This window comes from Canis lupus, chromosome 8 (assembly GCF_003254725.2).
Source record: "Canis lupus dingo isolate Sandy chromosome 8, ASM325472v2, whole genome shotgun sequence".
In the NCBI taxonomy this organism is placed as follows: domain Eukaryota; kingdom Metazoa; phylum Chordata; class Mammalia; order Carnivora; family Canidae; genus Canis; species Canis lupus.
The window spans coordinates 35,279,939-35,304,285 of record NC_064250.1 but is presented as its reverse complement, the minus strand read 5'-3'; the positions used below and the strand labels follow the sequence as shown (position 1 = coordinate 35,304,285).

The following is a 24,347-nucleotide window of genomic DNA, read 5'->3' as shown; positions in this document are numbered from 1 at the left end:
CATGTGTGTAGTGTTCTATTTAAACCACTTTAAGAAATATTGGTCGAGCTACAATTAGGATCTTAAAGATTTAGCTAAGCCAAGAGAATTAAAAAAGATATACCAATCAAGTAGAAATTCACAAAGGTAGACAAGGAAAGAGATTATGATGGAAATTTGACAAGTGACAAGTATATCAGGTTGCTGAAAAGCTTATTTCTAATATGGGTATATTTTCCCTAATATTTTAAGGATAAAGGAAGATTGTAGGACAGATGCTAGAAATTCATTAAAGCAAAAATTATGATAAATTGATACTGTGATTTTTAATTTACAGATTTAAATATTTAAAAAAATATTTTCTTCATAGGAAGCAACACTTAACATTTATACAGAGACCTTTTAAATCCTAATCTGGATTACTGGAACGGAAAGTAAAATCAGAATAATTAAAATTTAACTTCCTGAATGAGATTTTTGCATATATTCTTAGAGATAATTTCTAAGCAGACTAATGCATTTGTATGGCTGCTGCCTCCAACAAGTTAAAACGAAATGTGTCTCAAGGCTTAGGGGAAAAAAAACGCCATAAAAGAAAGGTTAAGGGATAAAGATGGCATCACAACATTGATTTTGGCCATATGCTTTCTTCATATGCTACTCTGAAAGTGGGCCAACAAAGTAGCCATAGAAACGCTGCTTTGTTTGGAATTTGAGCCATGTTTCTTATGCATTATCCAGAAGGCTGAGAAATAGATCAATTTGGCAATATGCTAGGAGGGAATTCTTATTTTTCAGCTTTAACGCAGGAATCAGGCAAGATATCAACCTGAAAAACCCCTTTAAAAAAAAAAAGATAACAAAAAGTAGCATTTTGGTGGGATTACAATAAACTTATAGTTTTCTTAGTTTGGCAAACAGAATTCCTAAAAAAAGAAGTTTTAGCCAATTGTCTGATTTTTATTTAGTGAAGTTTACTTGTTTTTATCCTATGTTATTTTTATTGATTGGTTAATTTCATTCATTGAACCCACAGTTTTTTTTCTATTAGATTCAGATTTTTTTTGTTAAGAACACTTAATATGAGATATATCCTTTTAACAATTTTTTAAAAAGATTTTATCTATATATTCATGAGAGACACACAGAGAGAGAGGCAGAGACACAGGCAGAGAGAAAAGCAGGCTCCATGCAGGGAGCCCGATGTGGGACTTGATCCTGGGACTCCAGGATCACGCCCTGGGCCGAAGAGGGGCGTTCAACCACTTAGCCACCGAGGCGTCCCCTTTTAACAAATTTTTAAGCATATAATACAGTATTGTTAAGTAACAACAGAATGCTCTAGAGTGGATCTCTAGAACTTACTCATCTTGTACAACTAAAACTTTATATGGCAAGTCTTCCACCTATTTCTTCCTCTTCTAAGTTCCTAGTAATCTTCATTCTACTGTTTCAACAAGTCTGACAATTTTAAGATACCTTATATAAGTAGAATCCTACCGTATTTGTCCTTTTCTGACTGGCTTATTTCACTATGTCTTCAAAGCTTACCCATGTGATCACATATGGCAGGATTTTCTTCCCTTTTAGGGCTAGCCAATATTCCATCATATGTATATAACACATTTTCTTTATCCATTCACCCACTGACAGATACTGGGTTCCTTCTACTTTTTGGCTAAGGTGAATAATGGTGCAATGAACACAGGAGGCAAGTATCTCTTCAATATTCTGATATCAATTCTTTCAGATAAATACCCTTAAGTGGGATTGCTGGATCATATGGTAGCTCTATTTTTAATTTTTTGAGGACCTTCCACACTATTCTCCACAGCAGATGCATCATTTTGCACCCTACCTACACTCTACAAGGGTTCCAATTTTTCTACATCCTTGCCAACATTTGTTATTTTTCTTCCTTTTTTTTTTTTAAATAATTGCCATCCTCACAGGTGTGAGGTAACATTGAATCCACATATATTTATTGAGCACTTCTGCATTGTGCCTCAACTGTATTTTATTATACTTTCAGGAAACTTACTATATCCTAATATATTTGTCAAATTTTATTAAATCTTTGCTCTCATATTTTATTTTTTTTTAATTTTAAAAAGATTTTATTTATTCATGAGAAATAGTGAGAGAGAGAGAGAGAGAGAGAGGCAGAGACACGGGCAGAGGGAGAAGCAGGCTCCACACAGGGAGCCTGATGTGGGACTTGATCCCGGGACTCCAGGATCAGGCCTTGGGCTGAAGGTGGCGCTAAATTGCTGAGCCACCTGGGCTGCCCTTATTTTTAATTTTTAAAAGTACATCTTTAATTCCTAGATGTTCCCCTTTTTATAGGATTCTATTATTATTTCATTAATATGGTCTTTCTGAGAATATTCACTATACATGAGTGTGTACACGCAGATAAATGTCATTTAATTTCTCTGTAAATTGTCTCTTTTTGTCCTTTGCCCCTTTTTCTTTTAAAGTGTTCATTTCTCTTATTAATTTGAAAAACTTTTTATATATTAAGGATATTAACTCTGACATATGTTCTAATCTTTTTTTCTCCCCCTATGTTAACTTGTGCTTGAAGCACTGTTAGAAGATGCTGGTAAGGGATCCCTGGGTGGCGCAGTGGTTTGGCGCCTGCCTTTGGCCCAGGGCGCGATCCTGGAGACCCGGGATCGAATCCCACGTCGGGCTCCCAGTGCATGGAGCCTGCTTCTCCCTCTGCCTGTGTCTCTGCCTCTCTCTCTCTCTGTGACTATAATAAATAAAAAATTAAAAAAAAAAAAAAAAGATGCTGGTAAGAATTAAAGAGTTCATTTTGACAGTTGTTAATATAGACAAATATGTTAACCTTCCTTTCATAGAGAGATAGCTAAATGAAAATTTAATACTCTCAACATATTTAAATTTTTGAATTCCTACAATGTACTAGGTAATGGTAATAAGACTGGTATCTGATCCAAAGAAGTTTATAATGGGGTAGGGGAGGTAATTTATCATTTCCCTCTCAAATAATTATTACTGGTAAAAGCAACCCTGGATTTACTTTCATTTTCATTATCAAGAGAATAAGCAATATACAGTTTATAAATAACATAAAATTTTTAAACAAAATTAACTCATCAAGAAAAATTAATTTCTGCTTTTTTAAAAGATTTTTTAAAAAATCTTTTAAATCCCGAGATCCCCAATTTCTGCTTGTTTAAAAAATGCCTACACAAACTTTATCAGTAATAAATAGAATGTCCTCATCCACGTTCCTAAAAAAGTATTTTTAAAAATCTGAAAGGAAAAAAATAAAAAAATAAAAATGTGAAAGGAAATATACTGAAGTTCTACTTTTCTAAGCATCACACCTTTATTAATTTGGAAAAAAACACAAATTTGGTATGCCTGGGTGGCTCAGTGCTTGAGTATCTGTCTGCCTTTGGCTCAGGCTGTGATCCCAGGGTCCTTCTCCCTCTGCCTATGCCTCTCTGTGTGTGTTTCTCATGAATAAATAAATAAAATCTTTTTTTTTTTTTTAAAGAGGGGATCCCTGGGTGGCTCAGTGGTTTAGCGCCTGCCTTTGGCCCAGGGTGCGGTCCTGGAGTCCCAGGATCCAGTCCGTCGGGCTCCCAGTATGGAGCCTGCTTCTCCCTCTGCCTGTGTCTCTGCCTCTCTCTTTCTCTCTCTCTATCATGAATGAATAAATAAAATCTTAAAAAAAAAAAGAAAACAAAAACTTCATGTCTGGAAAAGAAACAAAATGGTTTACTCAAAAACATTCTAGAACACAACCTAATTCTAGTTTGCACTGGATACAATGACTTGTTACTGTGAAAGAAGTTCTAAAAAGCAAAAACCTGTGGACTTTTTTTTTGATAGCTAAGTGCTAACAGTTGAGGATATTAATAGGAATCTAGAGATGAAAAGATAGCTACCCCTATAATCCTGAAAATACTCTATGAATCTTAACTAAATGCCATACAATGGACAGTTAAATTCTCGAAGAGCCTTTTGAAAGACATTTAGTGCTAAAACATGAAAAACACATTTCATGTTATAGTTTATCAATTATGTAGTAAGCACCCAAAAGAGTCTTAAAATGAAAGACTGTATCATCTCCTTGATCTACAAAATGGCATTTATTCAAATTCAAGATTTTAGAAGGGTCTTTGACTCTAAGAGCTTTCTGTAAATTCACAGGAATTAGAGAGAAAACTATAACTGGATGGAAAGGGTAAGTAGATAGCTCAAGGGATCTATTTATTGCAGAAATTGGGAAAGCTTCACAGGTAGAATGATGAGTTGTCAGTTCTACAATTCACCTTTCCCAAGTGCACAACAGTAGAATATGAATTGTTAGCATTCTGTTACTTTAAGGAAAAAATAAGATGGTAGAAAATAGCCAAAAGTCACATCCGCACATCACAAATGTGCAGCAGGGCCAGCTGACACGTTTCCTTCTCTCCCAATTTACCCTTTCCACACTGTATATCTTACCAATTATAAATTCAATTAATTCAACTTAATTAAAGTTTTTCTTTCAAAATCAAGTATCAGGTAAATGAAGTCTACCATTCACATGGAGTACTAGAAGTAAACCAACTTACTTAACAGAAAACTGAGAACCAGTGAAATTAAGTGACTTAACCAACACACCACGTCAGTTGGTGCCTGAGTTTTTCAGTCATACTAAGTCATTGACAAATGAAAGGGAATTTTATTTTTTGAGGCTAGAAAAAATAGAAGGTAATTTGAGAGAAAGAGTTTTCAGGGAAAAGAGGGCCTAAGAGGAATCTCCAAAATGTCAAATGGGAAACTTTTGTCAGCTAAGCCGGCATGACGACACTGGCATGCAAGCAAGACTCAACAAGAGTTAACAAGTGGGAAAGTGTCTAGAAGAAAAAGGTTCTCACTATTAAGAAAATGAAAACAACCCATAGAATGGAAAGAAACATTTTGCAAATCACATATATGATATGGGACTTACACCTAGAATATATAAGGAACCCTTATAACTCAATGGTGAAAAAAACAAGTCACTTTAAAGGATTAAAATAGACATTTCTCCAAAGATAATATACAAATAGCCAATAATCACACAAGACAATGCTCCACATCAGAAAAGAGAAATGCAAACCAAATCCATGAGTTATCACTTCAAACCCACTTGACTGGTTATGAAAAAGATGGACAATAACAAGTATTGTTGAGATTGTGGAAAAAATAGAACCCGCAAGTCGCAAGCTAAAATGGCCCAGCTGCCTTCAAAACTAGTCTGGCAGTTCCTAAAAAGGCTAAACTTAGAGTTACCATATGACCTAGCAATTCTATTCCTGGGTATTCACCTAAGAAAAATAAGAATATAAGACTACACAAAAATCTGTATAGGAACATTCACAGCAAAAATATGAATAGTCAAGAAGTGGAAACACCCGAAACGTCCACTAACAGATGAATAAAATGTAATAAATCCACTCGACGGAATATTATTAGGCTACAAACAAGTATGAAGTCCTGACATATGCTACAACATGGATGAACCTTGAAAACTGAATGCTAAGTGGAAGAAGACAATCACAAAGGGCCACATGTTGATGTTGTCTGCTTTCATTTATATGAAATGTGTGGAACATGCAAATCTATAAAGACAAAAGAACAGGTTAATGTTTGCCTAAGGCTGGAGGAGATAGTGACAAAGACGGGAGGGAATAATCCTAAAGGGTACAGGGCTTTTTTGAAGGGGGATGAAATGTTCTAAAATTAACTGTAGTTATAACTGCACAATTCTCTGAATATACTAAAAACAACTGTACACTTTTAAAAATGTTTAATACATCCAAAAATGTGTAATGTACACTTTTAATGAGTGACTTCACTTTTAATGAGTGAATTATACGGAATGTGAATTATATTTCAACAAAGTTCTTAACAAAAGAAAAAAAAAAAACAGATAAGTTCCCCAACCAGGTCTTGTCTAATAACTCGAAGGAAACTTAAGAGTGGCTGACAGATGTCTCAGTTAAATTATTAAATATATTTTTTTAAATTTTTATTTATTTATGATAGTCACAGAGAGAGAGAGAGAGAGGCAGAGACATAGGCAGAGGGAGAAGCAGGCTCCACGCACCGGGAGCCCGACGTGGGATTCGATCCCGGGTCTCCAGGATCGCGCCCTGGGCCAAAGGCAGGCGCCAAACCGCTGCGCCACCCAGGGATCCCCAGTTAAATTATTAAAATGGCAGTATCTCTGGTCATGAGTCTGGCTCTGGATGTTACGATAAAGGTTTGGAGATTTGGCATGGGTGGCAGTGGACACTCAATAATATAAAGGATAGCCTTTACCCTAATCGTAAGAATGATTTAAAAAAAAAAAAAACCCTCACCTAACATTATATAGTTGAATAAAAGAGAAATGGTTGGTAAAGAACAAATAATCAGGGTAGCCCGCGAAGCGCAGCGGTTTAGCGCCGCCTTCAGCCCAGGGAGTGACCCTGGAGACCCGGGATCGAGTCCCACGTCGGGCTCCCTGCATGGAGCCTGCTTCTCCCTCTGCCTGTGTCTCTGCCCCTCTCTCTCTCTCTCTCTCTGTGTCTCTCGTGAATAAATAAAATAAAATCTTAAAAAAAAAAAAACCCACCCAGATAATCACTCCACAGGTCTGATAAACAACCTCTGTTGCTGCAGATTTCACTGAAGTAAACGCTGGTCCTTGATAGGGTTGTGAAGAGACCAGCAGATGGTCATTCATGTTCAAGGGGCCAGAAGCTGACTACGTTTGGGCAAAAGTGGTTTAGCTGGAGGTAAGGAATGAGCGCAGTATTACCCTAGGGACGCAATTCACAAACTTTATTGAGAATAACAAGGACATCACTAAATCAAGACGCAATGGGCCATTGTCCATTTCGCAAGCATCTCTTAGAAACAAAACGCGGCAACTCAACGGGCTACAGCACTCGTTCGAAAGAAAGTTAAAGTCCCACTGTATAGATTCCTCCAGCCACTGAGTTCACCTTCTGTCTAAAAAGCGCAATAACCGCACTTAAAGGTCGTATAACGAAGAACGAGGAAATCTGTGGGAATCAAAACTGCAAAGAAACGCGTAGCTCTGCACGGGCTGGGAAATCAAGGTGGGCAAGAAGTCCCCAGGTGGGTGACGGGGAATCAAACGTACCTCGAGTCACCCGAGGGAAGAGGCGAGGCGAAGGAATCCCGGGAACTGCATTTCTGCAGGTAAACCCGGGGTGGGCGACGCCGCCCGGAGGCTCCCTGCGACCCGAACGCGGAGGCGGAGAAGCGCGGGCGGCCGCGCCGCCAGCTCCCCGCGCTCGCTCCGGAGCCCGCTCCGCGTTTCCATGGCTAACGTCAACTCCCGCGCGCTCCGCCGCCGCCGAGGGCTCGCCCCGCCCCTCGGCTTGCGCTCGCCTCAGGGGCGCTTCCCCGCTCGGCGGCTGGGCGGGGCGAGGCGGGGCTGGCGGGAGAGGCCCACGCTCCCTCCTCAACCCGCGACTGCGGGCGGCGGGAGCCTCTCGAGTTCCGGCCGCCCCCGGGGCCGCGAGGCCTCCACCCGGACGAGAGAGAAGGGGCTCAGCCTCAGCCGTGCACTTTCACCCGGAGCCCCGCCCCTACGCAAGAGCGCCGTTTCCCTGGTGACGTGACGTGTCCGAGGGGCGGGTGGCGCTTTCCGGCCGATTGACGTGCGTGCGGCCGCCATTTCGCGAGCTTTGGCTTCCCGGGGGTCTGCCCGCCGACTTCCGCTAACCGCGTCCGCGCTTTGCCTGTCCCTCCGCCGCTCGCCGCGGGTGATGCTTGCTTTTAAGGGCCGCTTCCTACGTCCTCTTCGGCTTGGAAGATTGGAGCTGAGTCGATGTGCCAGCGGTGTCCTTCACTGCGTCATTGCCACTAAGGAGGCGTCTGTTTAATAAGGCAAAGCCCCCCCTGCCCCCCCCCCCCGTATCCTAATCGGAACAAAACAATAACAAAACCAAACCCCGTGGCGGACTGTTGTACTTAGAGGCAGTTTAAGATGCGGGAGTCTCTACAGGGTGGCCACAGAGTCCCAGTCCCAGTCCCAGTTTTGCTGGTTTAAAGTTACACGCCCAATGGAGTTAGAGTCCTTGCCCGTGTTCTGGACATCTTCCAGATTGCCAGTTGGAAGCCCACGAGGCGGCCCCTTAGAGCGTTAAACTGGTTCATTGGTCTCCAGTGATTTAGAGGCTCTTTGAGGGAACTCTGAAGCCCGTTTGTCAGTATTGAGGTACTTGGGTTTCCCTAAGTGATTGACACTCTAGCAGTTGTGCCTACTTGGGACTCCTGAGCGCTCCAGGACGGCCTTGTTTGGGTCTCTTTAACCTCAAGGCTGTAAATGCAGCCTTTGTTTGTTTTCTGGCTTTCCTGGAGATGATGTCTTAGTTCTTAAATATCTAGGTTTTCAGGCCATAATAGGACGACTTTTTGTGCTAATATGAAAAGAAAGCCAAAGCATTCTTTTATATATAGATATAAATATATGTAAAAGGTACTACTCTATAGATATAGATACCTATATACAAAAGATACTACTCTATTCAGAGGGAAAGTGTAGTTTATTTTACGTGTGTGGAAGACAACCCTGTGCATTTTTTTTTCTTTTTTACGTTTATTTATTCAGAGAGAGAGAGAGAGAGAGGCAGAGACATAGGCAGAGGGAGAAGCAGGCTCCATGCAGGGAGCCCAACATAGGACTCGATCCCGGGTCTCCAGGGTCACGCCCTGGGCTGAAGGTGGAGCTAAACCGCTGAGCCACCTGGGCTGCCTCCCTATGCAGTTTCAATGATGTACCTACACTTGTCTTCAAAGACACAGTTGGTGGATAGAACCTTTCACGGTTGGATCTGAAGGGGGAATGGACTCCGTGTTTCCCCACATTGTGGGGGAAAGACATAACCTTAGTCATCGTGTGTCAGAGTACCACATTAAGCATCTTTGGGGCATCTGCAACTGCTAGGAAGTCCGGGTAGTGTGTCAAGAGTAGAGGCTCTGGAGTCAGGAAGCCCAAATTGTTGGAACCCTGACATCACAGCTCACTGCTTGTGTGATACAGGATTGTAAAGTAGCAGTAATAATAGAGACAATTTATTGCGCAGGGAATTGGGTAGATTGGATTACATTAACTGACAATCGCTTAGTTAGGCACAGCTTCAGTGCTTAGGCTGAACTATTCTCTTTACATAGAAAGGCCGTATTTTTGTCACCTTAAATTAGGATAATTCAATCAGAATTAATATTTTTGTTTTTGCGGTACCTGCTGCAGATATTTGGTTGTTAAAATTTTCTCTTTTTTTCTTTTTTTTTTCTCTTTTTTCTAGTATGTTTATTACTTTGCACTAGGAATAAAATTAGTAAATTTAAGGTACAAGGCCTTTGGTTACTTGTATATAAAAAGTATTCATTCATCATTTATTGAAATAGTGGAGGCTGTTTGCCAGGAACCATACCTATTGCTATAGATACAAAATCAAGTAACACAAGATCTGTATCCTCAAGGAATTTACCAGAATATAATGAGAGACTTAAGGACATCAGTAATTACAGAGTGTGTGATAAACAGGCACTGCAGCCATAGAAACACTGAAGTGGGACATAGGAATCATTCTAGGGAAATTCAGGATGGCCGCAACGGAAGTATAAAAAAATAAATACTAGTTAGCTGGTGAAGATGCGGGAGAAGAGGTATTCCAGAATGAGGAACGTTATCCATTCAATTAGCAAATATTTTGAACATAAGTCAGATATATATGGACCCTATATAAACTTAACCTTATGGAGGTAGCTTATTCTCATGTCATATATAAGGACTCTGAGCCTCAGAAAGGTAAGTGAGATTCGGAATTGAGCCTATATCTGTATGTCTTCAAGATCCATATTTTTTCTGTTAACCCTGCTGATTGACACAAAATGAAATATTACCAAGAATCTGAAGCTGCTGCTTCAGCCAGAGAAAATGTTTAACCCAGCCATTATCATGGCATACATGTTTTTGTGTAATGGTGATGCCTGTTTTCAAGTTACTCCTCTTGCCAAAAAGTAAAAAACAAATGAACAAAAGAATCCAGAATTATAAAATCCTCACTCTGCCCTATTGCCCACAGACCACTGACCAGAGGGCTCTGAAGATAATACAGAGCTGCAGCAAAGGGTAAGATGATTTAAAGTGGAGAAGTGGCTTCAGGGAATTTGGAAGCTGAGTTTCCAGGGCAAAGAAACAGAAAAGCTAAAATTTGGGAAAGGTTTGAGCCTAAGCTTCAAGCTATGTGAGGTGCCCCAAAGTAGGCATAAGAAGAATAGGTTTGGAAAGAAAGATCATCCACTTGAGACATTATGTGTTTTAAAGGCCTGTGGGACATGTCCAGTTGCAGATACAGGATTAGACCTTGGTCATGACCTAGAGATTTAGAAGTGTTCTACGCTTAAAATAAGTTATATGAAATCATGAGATTGAAAGAGAATGCCAAAGTTTGGATATTAGTAAACATAAAGGAAACCATTAGGAGAGAGAAAAGGGCCTACAAAATGAGATGATTTTTTACACGGCTTTTGAAATTCATCTAATTTCTTTATGTCACAAAACATGATATGTATATAAATGTATATAAAGACCCTGTGAATGGGCATGTCATCATAGGTAGCAATTTTAGTATGCTCACAGGCATATGGGTTGGGTGACATTGAGTTATGAGGATATTAAAGACAGGGAGTAGGATATAATGGTAAGTGAAATAAAGTCCGAGAAAGACAAATACCACATGCTTTCACTTATATGTGAAATCTGAAACAAAAAGCAGAAACAGACCGATTAATACAGAGAACAAATTGATGGTTGCCAGAGCGGAGGAGGATTGTAGGATGGGCAAAATGGATGAAAGATAGCGATTCAGGCTTCCAATTAGGGAATGAATAAGTCACAGAGATAAAAGGCTCACCATAGGGAATACAGTCAGTGGTATTGTAATAGGATAGTATGGTGACAGGTGGTAGCTGCACTTAAAGTGAGCATTGTATAACTTATAAACTTGTCCAGTCTGTGTTGTACACCAAAAACTAATGTAACATTTTGTATCAACTATATTTTAATAAAATAAGACAAGGAGTGACCAATAATTAATTATAAAGTTTCATATTGAAACTTCCTTTAATATAAAAAAGAATTTCATGCTAGGTAAACATTCATAAATAGGACCATAAACAATACATAATGTAATTGTAGCTTGTTATTAATTAGTTTTAAACTGTCATAAAATACATTATATTTGAAATTACAATTCTGAAAAGTTTAATTTCTGTGTTGCATAGGGTGAAAAGGATAGAATTTCTCAGATATTGGTTTTAAGAATTTTTAATTTTCTTAAATTTCATTATTCATATCAGTAACTTAACAGATTAGATTTTAATTTTAGGAGTGCTTTAGTTAATACTATTTTAAAAAGTTGTTCCAAAAAACGTTTTAGGTATTCATTTAAAAAGAACACAGTAGAATTATTGGTAGATTGAAAATCACTAAAATTGAAATATTTAAAAGGCCAGAGTTTTGTTTTTAAAATTATGTTAAATTTGTAAGAGTTTGTGAATATAACTTTCACTGAAAGATCAAAATCTGTAAATATCCACATGTGTTCATGATTTGACTCTACAAAAATTAAGGTACACATGGATCTGAATTAAAACAATTTCCCCTTATTTTGGCACATGTAAATAAGAACTGACTGCAAATGAAATTTCATAATCTGTTCCCAGTGTTCTACACTAAGATTGGAACATAAATTAACTTCTATTGATGCTGTACCAAGGATATGTCTTAGTAATACTAATTTCTAAAGCTAGAGGTGGAGTTCTTAGACGTCCTTTTCTGGCATTTAACTGATAACTTCTTTATTTATAAATGTATGGATTGTTTACGATTATGTGAATGTTATCATCACTTTCCTTTAGAATGAACATATAAGGATGTGCAGTGAGCAAATTGCCTGATAAAATTTCTGTTTGAAATTGTAATTGAATGTGTGTGTCGGGGGGAGGGTGGAGAGGAAGTTCAGTGTAATTAGTCTAAAGGTAGAAAAAAGTTTATATACTCACAGTCTTTCCAGAGTCATGATACTATTGCTGTTGAATGGAAAAGTCCACACTTATTAGAATTACTTCCTACAGCTTATCCCGGGAGCACTATGCCCTTTTCATTGCCACTGAGCCATAGATTTATAGCCCTACAGGAGCTCAGGATTAATTTCCTTTTTGCCCCACTCCACCTTCTGCCTTGTTCTGGAGAGATTCTGGAACACCAGGCATCCTAGCCAGGGCCCTTTTTGCACTAAGGCTCTGTGCTGGGATGCTGGCATGCTGCCATGCTGCCAGGCTCTGCTCTGGATCCATCAGGCTTCTGTCCTTGACCCAGCTGGACCCCCGGTTTCCAAGTAGAGAGAGGCTGGATTTGAGCTCTGTCCAGCTGCTGGCCTTGGCCTGAACTAGGACCAGTCTCAGATCACCACAGTTTTAACTTTCTTATCCCAAAGACACCCAATTCTAGAGCACAGTGTTCTAGACACATACAGAGCCATATTTCCTTCTGAATCAGCTCTAGGACATAGACCACGACTCTCAGCCCTTCCCTCCAGGATGGAACCTGGGCTTCCATAGCCATATCAATGCCCATATAGAGGGGATCCCTGGGTGGCTCAGCGGTTTTGCGCCTGCCTTTGGCCCAGGGCGCGATCCTGGAGTCCTGGGATCGAGTCCCGCTCGGGCTCCTGGCATGGAGCCTGCTTCTCCCTCTGCCTCTCTCTCTCTCTCTCTCTTTCTCTCTATGTCTATCATAAATAAATAAAAATAAATCTTTAAAAAAAATGCCTGCTTTAGGTTAATAAGTTTAAAAATATAAAAATTGGAGGTTACTCACAGATAAATATTTAAGGGAAAGAAACCACATCTAGCAAAAAACAAACAAAACACAAAAACCTTGTACATAAACTATATCAACAACAAAATTTATACATGAAATATAAATAACAGCAATATCAACAATAACCAGTGTTGGTGGGTTAGTTAGTAGATTGCAAACTTTGAAACTTAGCTTGGCTCTTTAGTTTCCTTTGACAGAGAAATTTCATTTCTAAAAAAGATATCCCACCTTTACAGATTTCTCACCTAAGTATGCAGTAATATTTGTACAAAGATATACTCAGAACTTAGCAAAACACAAAACATTCTTCAATAGAGAGCAGGTTAAATTAGGTTAAAAGGGAATATATGTGTGTGTGTGTGTGTTGCTCTGCAAACGTGTCTAACTTAAAAAATTTAAAAATTCCAGTTTTTATAAAGTTATAGTATGATCTTATGTTAAAACCTAGATGTAAGCATGAGCATGCTTTGGATATGCTTATTTTGAAGGATACATAAGGAGCTATGAAAGAAGTTAACCTTGAGAAGTTAATTGGGGATTGATGAGAAGGGGAACTTTTGCTTTTTATGTCACTCTTTTATGCTATTGTATTTTTACAACACGTATTACTTTTATCATCTTCAGATAAATAATTATATACAAAATTAAACTGACAAAAAAAAATATCTCTACACTTCCAAAAAATCCACTTGGCATAGGGAAGTTTTGTTTTTTATAATAGTACACTTATCCAGAAAATGACTGGAATATATAGTTGGCTAGTTTCTATGAGTAAATGATTACAGTATTCATGCTTTCATGGGGAGAGAAATGCTGTTATTTTCAAATGTTATATTACAGTTGGAAATCACAATAAGTTACTTGGCATATCAGTGCATTTTGAGCTCTGGTAATCAGAGACTGCTTTAGAATCTGGACTACTCCAATGATATATCTGTAGGAATCCCTAAAGTGAGTTTATTTTATACTAAATGAGAGCCTTTGCTGAATTTATATATATATTCTCAAGATTAGGATTTCTTTGTAATGTTGCACATAAAATTTTTAGTATGTAAATTTTACATGTATTAGTGTTATTTATACAGATATGTATATGTAAACTACTTGTACATACGTAAAACATGTATATAACAATAAAGTATATGGGAATCCTATTTTATTGAGCTAACAATAACTAAATGTTAATGGAAATTTTATATGTGACTTATCTTTTAGCAATATATTTTTTTTGTAAGATTTTACTTTTATGTCATCTCTACACCCAACGTGGAGCTTGAACTCACAACCCTGAGATCAAGTCCCATGCTCCACCAATTGAGCCAGCCAGGTGCCCCTAGTAACATAACTTTTTAAAAACTATTTTATTTATTTAAGAGAGAGTGAGTGAGCAACAGAGAGAGAGCACCAGCTGGGGTTGGGGGGAGGGTGTGGGGAAGAAGCTGACTTCCCACTGAGCAGGGATTCTGATGCAGGGCTCCATCCAGGGATTCCAGGATCATGACCTGAGCCAAAGGCAGACACTTAACCAGTTGAGCCACCCAGGCACCCTTAGAAACATAATTTTTAAGTACAGCAATTTTGGTGGGTGTCTGGGTGGCTCAGTCAGTTGAGCATCCCAACTCTTGATTTCGGCTCAGATTATATCAGGGTCATAGATGGAGCCCTGAGTTGGGCTCTGTGCTAGGTGTGGAGCCTGCTTAAGATTCTCTCTTTCCTCCTTCTGTTGCCTCTCCCCACCCTACCCCTAAATAAAAGTACAATTTTTAATAAAACTTATTCCAAGAATTAGACAAATTTTTTTAAAAATAAGAGCTGCATTTTTAGGCTTATAATTTAAATGAAAACCAATGTATAGAAATGAACATTAAAATAATAATTAAACCTACTGAATTAAAATACTGTTACGGGGACACCTGGATGGCTCAGCGATTGAATGTCTGCCTCAGCTCAGGTCCTGATCCCAGGATCTGGGATCGAGTCCCGCATCAGGCTCCTTGTGGGGAGCCTGCTACTCCCTCTGCCTATGTCTCTGCCTCTCTCTCTCTCTGTGTGTATCACATGAATAAATAAAAATATTTAAAAATAAATAAACTGTTACGTATGAATTTCAAGCCAAATATTGGATTCACTTTTTACGTAGAAAGTTTCCTCCTAGGGATCCCTGGGTGGCGCAGCGGTTTAGCGCCTGCCTTTGGCCCAGGGCGCGATCCTGAAGACCCGGGATCGAATCCCACGTCGGGCTCCCGGTGCATGGAGCCTGCTTCTCCCTCTGCCTCTCTCTCTCTCTCTCTGTGACTATCATAAATAAATAAAAATTTAAAAAAAACTTTAAAAAAATTTTCCTCCTAAAAGACTTTGTAATTAGAAAACATATATAACAACAAAGAGCAGCATGCAGGAAAGATGTATTAACTTGTGGAAGCAACCATGTATTAAGAACCAAACAGGGGAGGTAAGTGGAGGGGATAGGTTAACAGGTGATGGGGATTAAAGAGGACACTTGTTGGGATGAGGACTGGGTATGTAAATTCTACACCTGAAATAAATCTTACACTGCATGTTAACTGGAATTTAAATAAAAACTTGAAAAAAAAAAAAACTATGGATCGTTTTTGTTTTTTGGTTTTGTTTTTTTTTTTTTTAATATATAAAGCTAGTCTGAATTTTTTTTTTTCCTGTGAATCTTCTCCCTTGTAACTTTTCCTCTTGGCATCAATGAATAAAATTTTAGAAACAAGCTTTCTTTAAGGGCACATAGGTCCTGTCTAACACGTGTAATAAAAACCAACAAATATGGGCAGCCCTGGTGGTGCAGCAGTTTAGCACCCCCTGCAGCCCAGGGAGTGATCCTGGAGACCCTGGATCGAGTCCCACGTCAGGCTCTCGGCATGGAACCTGCTTCTCCCTCTGCCTGTGTCTCTGCCTCTCATTCTGTGTGTCTCTATGAATGAATAAATAAAATCTTAAAAAAAAAACAAACCAACAAATATTCATGTTCTCTGCTGAAAAACTCAGATGAAACTATTTGTATTCTGAATGGCACAGTTAGTGTAGAGGCATATACTTGGCATCCCACGATTCAGTCCGTATCCCTGTGCAACTTGTCCCTCCATCATTGGTATGCTCACATATACTCTGGGCTAGAACACTGGACTAGGAAAACTTACAAGTTACATTTACTCTGTAAAAGGACTTCTTTTTAAAAATCTGTGTCTCTTTCCCCCAACATTTTCTTTAAAAATATAGTACATCTTAAAAATTCTAACCTGAATGTGATGTGGATTCCTCCAGGAAAAATTTTTATTAGTTTTTGTTCTGGTGCACATAGTGAATAATGTTTGCCTTATGAGAAAGTGAACAAGTAGGGCCCTACGCTAATTTCCCCTCCTTTTAGTTACAGCATTAATATCCCATCCATTATTACCTCCTCCCAAGGAAAATGACCCATTCTGTTCGGAAACAAAAGTAGTCCTACTGGAGAATGCTCTGAAATACTTTGTCCCTTTTTCATAATCCCTATTTGTTAGACAAATATTTTCTTCACCCCTTATCAAAGCATTAACTTAAGTGATTTCTTCCCTTTTGGATAAATGGACATGGGAACTTCAGATAACAGCATGGAAATTTAAGAAAACAGTATTCTTAATGTGAAAGAAATTCATGCAAGTTTTTTTAATAAAAATTTTACTTATTTATGAGAGACGCAGAGACTTAGGCAGAGGGAGAAGCAGGCTCCCTGTGGGGAGCCCCATGTGGGACTTGATCCCAGAACTGGGATCATGCCCTGAGCCAAAGGCAGACGCTCCACCATCGAGCCACCCAGGCGTCCCAAACTGATGCAAATTTTTAAGGTGTGTAACTTTTCTAAATAATCACACTTTAAACATAGGAATGAGCCTTATTTACTGTTAAGCAGGCCAAAACATGATTATCATTGGAAAATTGAATTCTACTGACTTCAGTATTGACCACTTTTCCTGGGACAGTGATTGCTGTCGGTATTAACATAGGTAATTTGTCACCCTAATCAGAATTCATTAACAATTTACTGAGGGCTCTCTCTTTAAGATCAATTAAATAAAAATGTGAAAGCCAGTATTGTTAAGATTTCTGGTACATAATAGTCAAATTATTTTATATTTAGCCTCTTTGATTAAAAGTAATGGTCAAGGATGTTGAAGCCATGAAAGGTGATTTTGAAGATAGAGAAGTGCTGGAGCTATCCAGGCAGCAATCAGAAACAATTAGGAAAAATGTACCAAATGCTTCATTCTTTCTCTAGGCTGCATGACAAATTACATTTAATATTTCAGGCTTGTTGCATTTTAAAATAAAGGCCTCCAACTAAGCAATTTTCAAGATAACTCCAATCAAAAGATATTGCTTAAAATTTTCTTATTGCCATAGAAATGAAAAGAGTGATTGTCTATGTTGATTAAATTGAAGATTGCTTTGGGAAGAATTTGACAGTTTTGTAACATTCCCATTATCATTTACAACCTGTGAAGAAGAATTGAATACTACATTGAATATCAGGATAGTTTAAATCTTTTTGATAATTTTATTCTAGTAGTTTAACATAAAGAGGGTACCTTATGTGTATTTTTAATGGATATATAATTTATTTTTATTATGATTCTTTAAAATTATTCTCAATTAGATCAAATAAAATATATAGCATAATATATATACCAAAACTATTTGTTGATTCCTACTATGCAAAATTTTGTCAGTTTGGCAGATACAAAGATGAAAAAGAAACATTAATGTCAGAAACTCAGTTTAATGGCTAGAAAATTCACAAGAAAAAATAAGACAAAGAAAACTTAAAACCAATTACATTTTGGTTATGACGAGTTGATGGCTGATACTATTTTGTTTGCTTATACATAAATGCTAAGTAGAGGTTATATCTACCCAATACTTAAGATGGCAAGTTAGGAAAATGACCCCACAATACAATTTTATGTTTAGAAAGTTTGTAATTGAGTGAAATTACATTACACCTGGAAATGTATAGGAAAATATTTACATATCAAGAAAGACTTTTATGCTGGCAAGAAGATTCATTTTTTTATGGACCTTCTGATTTGCAGGCCAAAAATTTTTTAAATAGTTTAAGCTAGTCTAAAATGCAATGGCTATCGTAAATTAGCAAACAAAATAAAATTCAGTAATGCTGAGGATTAAGTTAAATGGAATTCTCATTTATTTATTCTTGAATTCAATTAGTAAACATAGATTGTGTGTTTACCAGGTGATAGGCAGCTTGTTAGAGAATTAGAGATGCCTGGAAGGATAACTCCCTCCAGTCATGGGTCACTGCAGTGAGACTGCTGGGGTAATACAAATTGTTATGATCCCTTTGGAAATAAATTTAGTGATATTTATCAACTCTATAAAAATGTGTAAACTTTTTAACTGATTAATACCTTCCTATGGAAAATATTCAACAGAAGAAAAGGATTTATGAACATAGGTTTATCACATATTTCTAATGTAAAATTGGAAGCAACTCGAATATTCAAAGTTTCAATGATTAAGAAAATAATAGTATCTCCCTTTGGTTGAATATAATCCAGACATTAAAATGATAATTTGGGGCTTTTTTTTTTTTTTTTTTTTTTAATTTTTATTTATTTATGGTAGTTACAGAGAGAGAGAGAGGCAGAGACACAGGCAGAGGGAGAAGCAGGCTCCATGCACCGGGAGCCCGACGTGGGATTCGATCCCGGGTCTCCAGGATCGCGCCCTGGGCCAAAGGCAGGCGCCAAACCGCTGCGCCACCCAGGGATCCCTATTTGGGGCTTTTTAATATCATGGAAAATGCTTAGAAGTATAATGCAGAAAAAATAAAAAATATAAAGTATTACAGTTCTGTAAAAATAAACAAATGAGAAAACTTTTGGATTTTAGAAAATAATAGCCGTGTTAGCATGGTTAGATGATCATTTCAGTGTTTGTTTTTGAAATGCACACTATTTAAAAATAATAAAATATTTTAATATATAAAAGTAGTTCTCAACTGAACTCTTGTGCATTGCCTGTGGAAATATAAAATGGCACAGCTGCTGTGGAAAATGGTATAGTGGCTCCTCAAAAAATTAAACATAGAATTACCATATTGCCCAGAAATTGTACTTCTGGGTATATACCTCAGAGAAGTGAAAGCAGGGAGTTGAAGAGATATTTGTACACCAATGTTCATAGTAGCATTATTCATAATAGCAGAATTATTCCATGAAAGGTGACAGCAAACCAAGTTCATTGATGGATGAATGGGTAAGCAAAAGGTGGTATGTACTTACCATGGAATATTATTCAGCCTTAGAAGGAAACTGTGACACATGCTATGACATGGATGGACTTTGAAGACATAATGCTAAGTGAAATAAGCCAGTCATAAAAAGACAAATACTATATGATTCTACTTATATGACAGTAATCAAATTCATAGAGACAGAAAATAAAATGGCTTACAGGAGGGGGAATAGGGAGTTGTTTAACAGGTACAGAATATCCGTTTTGCAAGTGAAAAGAGATCTAGAGATAGATGGTGGTGATGGTTACACAACACTGTGAATGTACTCAATGCCACTGATCTGTACAATTGAAAATGGTTGGGGATCCCTGGGGGGATCAGTGGTTTAGCGCCTGCCTTTGGCCAGGGTGTGATCTTGGAGTCCCGAGATTGAGTCCCACATCAGGCTCCCTGTGAGGAGCCTGCTTCTCCCTCTACCTGTGTCTGCCTCTCTCTCTCTCTCTGTCCCTCATGAATAAATAAATCTTTAAAAAAAAAAAAGGTTCAGATGGTAAATTTTATGTATATTCCACCACATTTGAAAAAAAATATTACAATGGTAAATTTTGTGTTCTGTATATTTTACTACAATAGAAAGTTTTTAAGTGGTTGAAGCTACGAATGGATTTCTAGATATGCATCAGAAGTTGAAAAGAGGGCTAGTTAATAGATTTAAAAGTACAGTATGGTGAAACAATGAAAAGCATAGAGCGGTTGGAAAAAGAATTTGATATCATCAAATTCTGTTGCATTATGCTCAAATTTATGATTTGAAATTTTTCTACTTACTCTTCATGCTTTTCTAAGCTTGTGTATGTTGGTAGTAGCCGAGAAATTTAATTGTCAGACTGAAATGAACTTTTAATGTTCAATCACAATTTTAGGGGTGAAAAGAGATGCTTGTGTTAGAGGTGAGAAACCAGAGGTCCAGAGAAGTTAGGATTTTATAGATGGGTAATGGGTCCTTTGACTTTTATTACTATATTATTTAAGTTGTATACCACCTTGTACAGGCCAGATTGTAATCTTAAAAAAAAAAAACCCTTATGAAACATTTAATTATTTCTTCCCTGTTAAGAAAGTCTTATATCAAATGTGATTTCCTATGGTATAGCTTTACTCTATGTCTTACTCCTGCTTTTGAGTTTCTCAAGCAATTAACTTCGCAGCTTTTCTTTCCCCAGGCCATAGTTCCTTTGATCCTAAGAGAAGTTACATTTTGTTTACTTTTAAAGCTAATCTGTTTTATGAATTGATGACCAAATATCCTTACTATTGTGGGAAGTGGGGGAATTGTATTTCTTCGTTACTCTTTAATTGTAGAACTCAAAACAGAAAGGATATCATCTTCTACATCTTATGCATTGCACTATGTCAGAACACTTTCGGTTGCAAATGACAGCAATTGAATTCCCCAAATGACTTATCAATTCATGTAGGATTGATTAAGGATAGATCTTAAGAAAAAACTGCATCCAGAGGCTCAAAGACCATCGTCAGGACTTTCTCCACTTTTGGTTTTGCATTGCTTTATTCTTCAAATAGATTCCTAATGGCCTACAAATGCCTTCAGAGGCTTCACACTCATAGTGGAAAAAATAAATCACTGTCCCGATGTCCATATCTCAAGTTCAGGTCCTGTGTGCCCACCCCTATCATCGGCAGCCCCAACACTAACCTGATTAGAAATTCTTTTCATCAGTAAGTTAAGGAAATGGTAGAGACGTTTGTGAAAGTTACAGGAAAAACTGTATGGATATATTATTTGTAGCATTGTCTACTTCTGCTGAGAAAAGCACAATGAACAATCAGTTATCTCTATTTATTTGTAGGTTCCATATGATTTTTGATGGAAGCAAGGAACTTCTGTGTTGACTCTTAGTTCTAATCCCACTTTTCTATTTGTGCAGAATAAACCTGGGCCCATAGCAAAGGATGGGGAAAGCTATGTAAACAACAAAGAACTGGAACTCCCTAAATCCCCAGCCAACTTATACTTGACAGGAAGATAATAAGCTCCTTCATTTTCTCAATGTAAAAACTCTTCCAGGTTATGATTGCCATAAGTACAACGGATAAGTTACTATGGATACATAACACTTGATTACATTATCTGATTATATACAGCATAAACCACACTCAAACTTAACATCCCCAGACATTTTCCCAATATAGAGCTAGCCAGACCGTAAGTTATTTTGCCTTTAATTCTCATGTACTTCATGTGTGTGAGTTTGGTTGTTTTTGTTTTCATCATAATATCACTTTCATATGGTGGGGCTCCCATTGCCAGGACAACCTATAGTAGTCATGAGGAAGTCTTCACCAAAACCTTAATCCTTGGTAGGTAGCATCCTTAGCTTTCTTTCAACTCCTTGGGTTGAAAACAATGCAAAACATTCTTTATTTCTGTTGGGTTTCCCATTTTGTCTAATGTTCCTCAAAGTTTCTATGTATATACTTCTTGAATATACTAATCAAACACATTTTATTTCTACTAACCTTGATAAAAACCAATCTTTAATACACTATATTCCCTTTAGATTGATATAGCTTTACTCAGCATTTTGGACATTAAAGACACACATGAATTATTTTTAAGTGTTTAGGAAAGACATGAAAATCTTCATTAAGAATTTCTAGATTAAGATAGGCAAATGAATCACTGTCCCCCAATTTCTAACAAAATAACAACTACAACAACAGAAACAATAAAAAAAAAATCACCATCAGCAACCACAGAGGAGGACCTAACCATAAACCTTAAATACTGGTTACCAGTAAAGGAAACAGAAAAATTCTGGAGCATGGCACAGGGCTACAGCTAGTAAGATTTAATAATAAAGAAAAAGAATTCTTTAGGCTTTTAGCCCAAAATAGTAAATTACCTACAATTGAGGGGGGGAAAAGCCACAGTACAGTTGGCGGTGGAGTAGGGCTGGGAGCTTAATGAGCTGGATGCACAATGCTATAGATTGCTGTACTGCACAACAGATTTGGTGCTTAGTCAAGCATGGTTTTGAAGAGAGTTTTTTCAACCAGGAAAACTGATTTGTGCAAATTATCCACAAGATTCTTGGCTCAGATCACAAATGAAGATTTGTTTAAGGACAGCCTTTTGGCAGATATTACATCTAAATGCTCTGAAAATTTCTCGGGAAAGACATTCATTAGTAGTTACACAGATGTATGGTTTACTTTACTCAATCCTAGAGAAATTTAATCTTTGCAAACTTGACAAGGGTAGTCTGGCCCCCTTACTTAGGCTGAAATTAATTTCCAGAAAAATCAGTGATGGTCTGATGACACTTCTAAAATTATGGACTTTAAGACTAAATTTCAATGTTTACAGGATTTCAAACTTTAAGAATATGAACTAATTGTGCAGTTAGTTTTCTCAATACTGATAATGAGAATGAATAGTTATAAATGGAATTTAGTGAATTGAAAATTAAATAAAGTGACATTGGAGTACCAGAATTCTATAGACCTTGCAGGAGTAATATGTAAAAATACTGTGCAAAGATTTTTATCCATAATTAAAGTTCCTGTATTTGGGAACACTTTTTTTTTTTCCATGAGGCTGATTTAAAAATATGGCTCCCAGAATTGAAGTCTGTATTTCATGTAGCACATCACAACTCCAACCTCACATTAACATCTTGCTGTAGAAGAAAAAGATGTCAGGTATCAGTTCCAAACAGATGAGTAACAAATAATAAAAGACCAGCTTTGGTGAAACATTACAAATTTGCAACCGCCTTAGGCCTGAAGGTAAGAGGAGGGCTCAGTTTGCTAGAATCCAGAGTTTTAGGAGAGCCCAAGAGGAGCTGGGGCCCTTGTAAAGGAATTACTACTAAAGCCTAAATTTTATTCTTCTCCCTTTCTTTGATATACTGCCAGTGTCTCCCATTGGCTAAACCCACCTGCCAGATAGAGAGACAGAGAACCCTAATTGATGTTGTCAATTGATGAGTCATTCTCTAGAATCACAACGTAGGAAAAAGGTGGTGAGTATATCTGGAAGGGCAAATGGAAGCTAGCACATTTTATTTTAGTAAGAGTGCAGTCAATTATATTTCTGGCTGTTAATTTTTGTTTTATCTGATCTCCTTTATTTAGGTTATATGACAGGTCCCTGAAGTCTTCTAAGCTTGTAATTCTTAGGGAAATAATTTCATAGATCATGGAATTGGCTCTGATATTGTTTTCTTTGTTATACTGATATGTTCAGTTGAAGATTTGATACAGTATATATTTGAGTTTTTGGTCTCCCAGATGGAGAATTATTATTTTATAAATGTAAAAGAACAATAATAGTATCATGTCATGAACTAGAAATGATCTACTATGTGGAAAGACAGCTCTTTGATTTATATATATATTTTTTGTTACTTGTGTATCTTCTATTCTCTGCCAAAATAGTATTCATGTGCTTAGCTCTTTAATATATAGGCCATTTAGGGGTACCTGGGTAGCTCAGTCGGTTAGGTGTCTGCCTTTGGCTCCAGCCATGATCTTGGGGTCCTGGAATTGAGCCCCATGTCAGGCTCCCTGCTCAATGGGGAGTCTGCTTCTCCCTTTCCCCCTACCTCCCAACTGGTGTGTGCATGTACTCTCTCTGTTTCTCAAATAAATAAATAAAAATATTTAAAAAATAGTATATAGGCCATTTAGCTGTAGTAGGCTTGATCACACATACATGAAAAAGTGACACATATCAAAGGAATAGTATCAATTTTTAAAAACTTATAAGCCCATAAATTTCTAGTATTTTTTAAATAATCTTATACCATCAGTTAAATTAGTGAGTAGATTTTAGAATTGTTTTAAAAAATCATTTTTATTCTTTTCCCACCACATATCATTGAAGGACTCATTATAAACACAATAAATACAATTATAAAATTCAGTGAGAAACAAAACAGTATATATTAATAATTATTCTCTGGGTAAAATAACTTAAATGTTTATGATCCAATAAGGGAGGTAAACTTCTTTATAATCAATATGAATAAAATTACCTTGATACCAATATTCTGCTTTGTTTTCACTTGATTTTCCTCATTTAGGCTTATCATAGTATTCTTTTTTGATCTTTTGAATATGATTGAAAGTGATAAAAAATATGCAGCATCTAACATTAGA

General features: G+C 37.3%; 1 protein-coding gene across 3 annotated transcripts in view; it reads right to left on the bottom strand.

Moving 5' to 3' along the window:
* The window catches only part of LRRC9 (leucine rich repeat containing 9), a 161,796-nt gene that overhangs the window by 7,643 nt on the left and 129,806 nt on the right, over positions 1-24,347 (bottom strand). For all 3 annotated transcript variants that reach the window (XR_007412699.1, XR_007412701.1, XR_007412700.1), the window contains one exon: positions 7,142-15,193. The gene's annotated coding sequence lies outside the window, so the exon portion shown is untranslated. The remainder of the gene's footprint in view (positions 1-7,141; positions 15,194-24,347) is intronic.